Source organism: Apodemus sylvaticus, chromosome 23, assembly GCF_947179515.1.
Source record: "Apodemus sylvaticus chromosome 23, mApoSyl1.1, whole genome shotgun sequence".
Lineage (NCBI taxonomy): Eukaryota > Metazoa > Chordata > Mammalia > Rodentia > Muridae > Apodemus > Apodemus sylvaticus.
Window position 1 is genome coordinate 20998386 of NC_067494.1, and position 8059 is coordinate 21006444.

Sequence of the window (8059 nt, forward strand, 5' to 3'; positions counted from 1 at the left end):
GCACACATGTATATGCACATATACATACATATATGCATGCATACATACTCAGACACAAAAACACACATACATTTTTGAAAAAAATAAAGTTTAATGAGATAAAGAAATTGTGCACATAGATATTTAGAAATTTGTTTTTCTTTAAGAACTTTATTAAAGAACTAGTCCATGACAATGGAGTGGAGTTTGATACGATTGCAGTTGGAGATGTCAGGGAAGGCTTCAAGGAAAAAGCTGAATTATTCTCGTCCTAGTAATGTAAGTTATGTGGAGTAGGGGTGAGGAGAAGGCAGAAGGACGAGGCCTGGAAGACATGGGGCATGAAATGGGCGATGGAGAAAGGCTAGAATATTCTAAGAAAAGGCTTAAAAAAGGGGGGGGGGGCAAGAGGCAGGAGTATGAACTCAAAAGAGAAGGACTATCAGATCCAAAGCTAAGTGACGTCAGAAAACCCTGAAATAAGATAATATGTTGCTCGAGGGCCATAAGGAATTACAAGCTTTTTAATCCAATAACATTTTGGTGAAACACTGTTAGGCATCAGGGGAGATAGTAAAACCCTAGGATAAAGTACTCAGTCAAAAAACAAAAAACAAAACAAAGCAAAACAAAACAAAAATGTCCTCTCCAATAGATTTCAGCAAAGGACCACAATTTTATTTTTGCCATTTTGAACATTTCTACACATAGGGAAAAGAAAATTTGTATTTTATTGAAAACAAACTATAGAATATTAAATGTCTCCACCACTCAAAACCCTTATTATTCCATGCAAGAATCTTTCTTTCTTTCTTTCTTTCTTTCTTTCTTTCTTTCTTTCTTTCTTTCTTTTCTTTTCTTTTCTTTCTTTCTTTTCTTTCTTTCTCTCCCTTTCTTTTTCTTTCTTTCTTTCTTTTCTTTCTTTCTCTCCCTTTCTTTCTTTCTTTCTTTCTTTCTTTCTTTCTTTCTTTCTTTCTTTCTTTCTTTCTTTCTTTCTTTCTTTCTTTTTTGGATTTGGTTTTTTCGAGACAGAGTCTCTCTGTATAGCCCTCGCTGTCCTGGAACTCACTCTGTAGAAGGAGCTCTTCTTCTCTGCACTGTGACCTCTCAATGGTGAAGAACACTACAGGCCAAGCTCTCAGACCAGGAGTACTTTATCTGGTAGCCAGTGTGGCCAAATAGAAAGGCACACTTCACAGTATAGCTGGTCTCTACTGCATGGTGCCCACATGTTGCACCTTTGAAAATGTATTCTGTCTCTTCCTGTAAGCGGCCAGGGGTGACCTGTGAAGATGGTTTGCTACTCTCTTGACCCAGAGAACCCCACAAAATCATGCAAATCAAGAGGTTCAAACCTTCGTGTTCACTTTAAGAACACTCGGGAAACTGCCCAAGCCATCAAGGGTATGCATATCCACAAAGCCACCAAGTACTTGAAGGATGTCACCTTAAAGAAACAGTGTGTGCCATTCCGGAGGTATAATGGTGGAGTAGGTCGGTGCGCCCAGGCCAAACAGTGGGGCTGGACACAGGGACGGTGGCCAAAAAAGAGTGCTGAATTTTTGCTGCACATGCTAAAAATGCAGAGAGTAATGCTGAACTTAAGGGTTTAGACGTGAATTCTCTAGTCATTGAACACATCCAGGTGAACAAAGCACCCAAGATGCGTCGACGAACCTACAGAGCTCATGGCCGGATTAACCCATACATGAGCTCCCCCTGCCACATTGAGATGATCCTCACTGAGAAGGAATATATCGTTCCAAAGCCAGAAGAGGAGGTTGCACAGAAGAAAAAGATATCCCAGAAGAAACTGAAGAAACAAAAACTCATGGCACGGGAATAAATTCAGCATAAAATAAATGCAGATCAAGTAAAAAAAAAATGTATTCTGTACAATGGTTACAAAATACTCAAAGCCAGGCAGAGTAGTGCATACCTTTAATTCCAGCCCTTGGGAAGCAGAAGTACACAGATCTGAGTTCAAGGCCTGCCAGAAACTCTTTAAATTAACTAATTACAAGCATTCTTTTTTACATTTACTTAATTACTTAGTGTCTGTGAGAGCTGACCTAAAAACAAATGAACAAAACAAAGCAAACCAATGTCCTTCTATTCTTTTGTTTGTTTGTTTTTGTTTCTTTGTTTTGTTTTTTCCCAGGAGACAGGGTTTCTCTGTGTAGTCTTGGCTGTCCTGGAACTCACTCTGTAGACCAGGCTGGCCTCGAACTCAGAAATCCATCTGCCTCTGCCTCCCAAGGGCTGGGATTAAAGGCGGCCCTTCTATTCTTAAGCTATAGCTCCTACATTACCTCTGCTGAGCCCAAGTTTCTCTGGTGTTTGAAGGAGAAATGAAGCAAAGCCTCCTTCATGTGCAATAGCACACCCCAGAAACATGACCTGCTCCTTGTTTTCATCACACACCTCCGAGCACTTCTGAACCTGCTGCTTCTGCTGTTGAACTACACTTTGAAGTAGCCAGGCCTTTGCTCTTTGAGAAATCTAAAAGGGCCATTTAAAATGCTTCCTTTAGCTACAGATACATAGGGAATGGGTGCTCCGGAAAGCTTCCTTTAGAAGCTGGGGATGTAGCTCAAATGAGGGACCACTTACTTAGCACACACGGAGCCCAGGGGTCAATCCCCAGTTCTGCATATACGAAGCGTGGGAGCTCATGTCTAATCCCAGCATGGAGAAGATAATGGTAGAGGGATCAGAGGGTCAAGGTCACCCTTGGCTACATAGCAAGCTTTAGACAAGCCTGGGATACAGGAGATCCTCTCAAAAAGCAATGGAGACCCAAGCCTACCTACCAGGCAAGAAACAGTCAAAGAAACAAGCACACGCACATGCAATTTATGACAGAAATGTAATTAACATTGTAAAGAACAGGAAACCCCCACAATTACTAGATTATTGGATTAAAAGGCCCTAGGCTTGAAGTTCTACCCGAGACTATTAGCAGACTCAGAAGGAAGTTCCCTAGAAGATATTTGGACAAGGCACTTTCAATTATTTACATATTTATTTATTTTTATTATTTATTTACTTACTGTATGAGGAGGAAGTGCACTCACCACAGTGTGTATGTGGGAGTCAGTTCTCTCTTCCACCATTTCTGTTCTGGGGCCTTTACCCACTGAGTCATCTTGCTGGCCCCAGGAGTCTTGCCAGTCTCCTCTTGCTAGTGCTCCATGGGGACTGTCTCCTCAGAGTCTACCTCCTCATTTGCCTTCCTTCTCTTTTGAAAGACAAGATAAAGCCAGGTGATCCCAGCACTTGAGAGGCAGAGGCAGGTGGATTTCTGAGTTCGAGGCCAGCCTGGTCTACAAAGTGAGTTCCAGGACAGCCAGGGCTACACAGAGAAACCCTGTCTCGAAACAAACAAACAAACAAACCAAAAAAAAAAAAAAAAAAAAAAAAAAAAGAAAGATAAAGCAAAACTTGAAACAACAAGATAAAGTAAAACAAATACCCTTGTGAAATGGCTTCAACTCTTCATCAGAGAAATTTGCATAGACCTGCACAACCTGCACCTGCTAAACCACCATGGGGGAGGGGAAAGCGGAGGAGGCTGGGAACAGGGACACCTCCCATCTCAAACTCTTCCCAGATAACAATAGCCTAAGCCTGTAGGTGACCCACAGCCCAGCCTGCAGTGGTGGGAAGGTGGCAGACATTAGAGGAGCGCCCCTGGGAGAGCAAACACAGGAGTCAGTGATACAGTCACTAAGAGTGGGCTGGCCAGGTCTAGGTTTGAATCAACACACAATTAACCACTCTAGAATGAGTTACCTGTCTGTTACTCAGTTTCCTTATCTATGAAAATAGTCTAGATATGGATGCCTCTGCAAGACAACTGAGGACATTAAATGACTAAATATATGTAGAAAATTGTATGATGAAGCAGGATGAGGTAGCTAATACCTATAATCCCAGCACAGTTTCAGGGCCAGCGTGGGTTACAAAAGAGGGGACGAAAGGAAGAGGTACATTAGTTTACAGTAGTGCCTAGTACCAGCCAGGCAGTGGGGATGCACACCTTTCATCCCTGCACTTTGGAAGGCAGAGGCACGTGGATGTCTGAGTTTCAGGTCCACTTGGTCTACAGAGTGAGTTTCAGGACAGCTGGGGCTACACAGAGAAACCCTATCTTGAAAAAAAAACAAAAACAAAACTAAACTGAAAAAGAGAGAAAAAAATAGTGCCTAGTACCTCTTTTATTGAGTGTTCTAAGGATTAAAGCAGTGGACTTCAAAGTGGGCTCAGGGCAACCCAGTTGTAGACATCTCTCCCTTACTCCCCGTGTTTCTCAGCCATACCAGGACCACCCCATTCTTCCCTTTTCTCTCCCCTTTTTCTCTCCTCCCTCCTCTCTCTCTTCTATCTCTTATCCCCCCCCCTATTCCTGCCTGCAGCCTCCTGTGCCTCCAATACTTTTGCTGCTCCCCAGTTATTTTCACAGCATTCTCTCTCTCTCTCTCTCTCTCTCTCTCTCTCTCTCTCTCTCTCTCTCTCTCTCCCCTTCTCTCTCTGCTCGCTCACCTGTCTCATCCCTTCTCACAGGCTCCTCCCGATCTCGTTCACTGCTGGGTCTCATCTATGCTACCACATATTTTCTCTCAGCCCAGTGGTTCTCAACCTTTCTAATGCTACAATCATTTAATACCAATATAGTTACTACTGCTGCTCCTGATCATAACATTATTTTTGTGGCTACTTCATAACTATAATTTTATTACTATTATGAATCATAATGTATATAGCTCATATGCAGGATATCTGATAGTCTACCCTGGCTCCACCCCCACCCTCCACCCCAAAGAGGCTGTAATCCACAGGGCAAGGACTTCTGTCCTAGATACCATATTTTTCTTACTTAAAACAATTTTTTTTCTACCCAGGGCAACCAGGGCTGCATAGAGAAACCCTGTCTCAAAAGAAACAAAAAATGTCAACACTTCTACAAATACACCTCTCTCAGAGCAGACATTTTTGTTTTGGTCACTGATGTATCCTCGATGGCATACAGCAGATGTTAACAATCACTGAGTATTTCCCACATGTCCATTCTTACACTTAGGCATACCTGTGCACTTCAAACTCTTGCTGTTACAGTGGAGCAGGGATCCCCTGGCTCCTTTTTATTAGAACTCTTGGATCATGAGGTAAGAACAGCTTTAGTTTCCTAGTTGTTACTAACTTTCCAGAATGTTCTTGATTTGTATTTCCTCCTGTTCAGAATCTTGATGGTACCCAGGGTTGGCAGACTTACAGAGCTCTGCCATCTGTGCTAAGACAAGGTGTTTTGCTTTAGTTGTTACTTTCTGATAATTTAGGAGGGGACAGGGGAGAGAAGGGGAGAAAGAGGATATGCAAACACTTGTGGAGGGTGGTGTCCCCTTCCGCAGTGTGGGTTCCCAGGACTGAACTCAGGTCACCTGGCTTGGTGGTTAGTACCCCCCCCCCCCCTCCAGCCATCTTACTGAGCTTAGTTCCAACATTTATTGGCTGATTTCTAAGAAGTGTGAAAACATTCTTGTGCGTTTACTGATCATTTTTTTTCCTCCTCTGTAAATGACTTGTTCTAATTTTTTTTTTTCCATTTTGAAACAGTGTCTCACTAAAATGTTCAGGTTGACCCTGAACTCGCTCTATAGCCCAGGCTGGCCCTCAGTTTGTGATCACCCTCACTTAACCTACCAAGGACCTGGGACTACAAGCCTGAACCACCAGGCTCAGTCAGCCCATCACACGTTTGAGTAGACTGGACTCAGTCTGCATGCCAAGAAGCCGGGGGAAGTCCATTTGCTCGAGTATTTTATTTGGAACTCTACGCCTGAATTTGTGTAAGAAAAGCTTAGTAAGCTGTGGCACTCTTGCTATTCAATTAATAACAAGAGTTTTATTGATTAACAAGGCACTCTTGCTATTCCGAGAGCCAATTAATATGCACATCTTATTGTATCCAAATGCCTGATGACTGTTACCTAACTACTGAATACCAAACTAGTGGATGGTGGCAGCGAGCAGCCTCGCCACTGGCCTCGGACTGTCAAGAAACCATCCAGACGCCTCATCAGATCTGGTCCTTCCAAGACAGGACAGCAAGAGGCCCTCTCAGAATTCTACTCGGATCCCCTTCCCGTTACAGTCTCAGGAAAAGTTTTGATTATTTAAATAACCTTTCATTTTTTTCATTCAGTCCTATCTTCTGCCAATTTGCCCTTGCTTCCTTGTAATATAATTCTACCTTCTAGGTTACTGGAATTAGTAGCAAGATTGTCAAAGCACAGTTGGCTGGACAATAAATAAAATTCATCACAGCAATGAAAAAAATGTGTTGTTGGAAGGTAGTTTATTTTTAGTAGAAGTCATTGCCTTTCTCAGTGTCATAATGTGTGTGTGTATGTGTGTTTGTGTACATTTGTGTGTGCATCTGTGCTGAACACAGGGCCTTAGGCCTCAGAGCCTTTTATATACTATTGATATCCTTTTTTTATTTTTTTATTTTTAATTTTTTGGGGGGTTTTTTTTGGGTTTTTTTCGAGACAGGTTTTCTCTGTGTAGCCCTGGCTGTCCTGGAACTCACTTGTAGACCAGGCTGGCCTCAAACTCAGAAGTCTGCCTGCCTCTGCCTCCCAGAGTGCTGGGATTATAGGAATGTGCCACCACCACTCGGCTGATATCCTTTTTTAAAAGAAAGCTTCATATATCCCAGACTGGTCTTGAACTCACAATGTGGCAGAGGATAACCTTGAGTTCCTGATGCTCCAGCAGCTATTTCCTGAGTGCTGGGATTTTAGGTGTTCACCACTGCTCCTTGTTTATGCAGGTATAAACCCCAAGGTCTTGTATATATCAGGCAAGCACTTTCCAACTAAGATATATCCCAATACCAGTAACATTTTAATAAGAACGACTTACTAAGGATGGAGAGATGGCTCAGCGGTTAAGAGCACTGACTGTTCTTCTAAAGGTCCTGAGTTCAAATCCCAGCAACCACATGTGGTTCACAACCATCTGTAATGAGGTCTGTTGCCCTCTTCTGGTGTGTCTGAAGACAGTGACAGTGAACTTATATATATATGAAATAAATAAATTTTTTTAAAAAAGAATGACTTACTAATGTCCAAGTAATCAAACTAAGACAAAATGAGAAATTATTAAGAACAGGGGGAAAAGCCTAAAGACCTCACTTCAACTTGGATGCTTTTAGCTCACACATACAGAAATGAAATTTTATGACAGATCAACTGAGAAAAACAATGTCTTGCTTCACTATAAAATATTTGCTTCAATATTTTATCACCACCCCTGTAAACCTCCTCTTTTGGATATTAAAACAGTACCAATTATTTCCTTTTGCTCATATTAAGAGTTAAGAGCAGTATTATAGATGGTAAGAATGATCTAAGATACAGCATTAATTTGGACATGATCGCACTTCTAACTACAGAAACAAGTCTCTCTTCCTAGTGTTCTCATCTAAGCTGTGATCTCTCTTTCCCTTTTTATTATGTTGCTCAATTTGTGGGAAAGGTTATTTTACTTGGCAGGAAGTGAAGCTTTTCTGACAACTTGGGGCCCAGTCTTGGTCAGAACAGACTGCATATACTGACTCTCCGGGGAGAATTTCAGGGAGAACTGGCAGGATGTTGAGCCTTTGTGAAGAACATGTGGAAATTCTTAGATGCAGATATTCTAAATAGCATTACCTCCAGAACATGTCCCACTGAAAAGAGGAAATTTAACAAATTCAGGAATCTACTAAATTGTCATCAGACCTCCAAGAACATATTTTTTGTGGTCCTTATCAAATGAGTTAGCTTTTTAAAACTAGAAAACAAAACTGAAAGCATGACTCCTAAAAAGCATGACTTTTTTTGTAGTGTCTCCCTCCAGAGATAAACTAAAAAATGAAGTTGATCCCTTGACTCTATAATGACACAAAGATTTGGGATTAGGTCAATATAGGAGTAGGGATAAAGTCAAGTTTTTATAAGAAGGGATGCAAATAAAATATTGGTGATACATTAAAAAAGAAGAAGTTAAAAACTTGACAGCTATAACTGATAAG

General features: G+C 41.6%; 1 pseudogene; it reads left to right on the forward strand.

The window, feature by feature from the left end:
- The first annotated feature begins 1237 nt into the window (after positions 1-1237).
- Positions 1238-1864, forward strand: LOC127674172 (60S ribosomal protein L17-like; annotated as a pseudogene).
- Positions 1865-8059: the final 6195 nt, after the last annotated feature.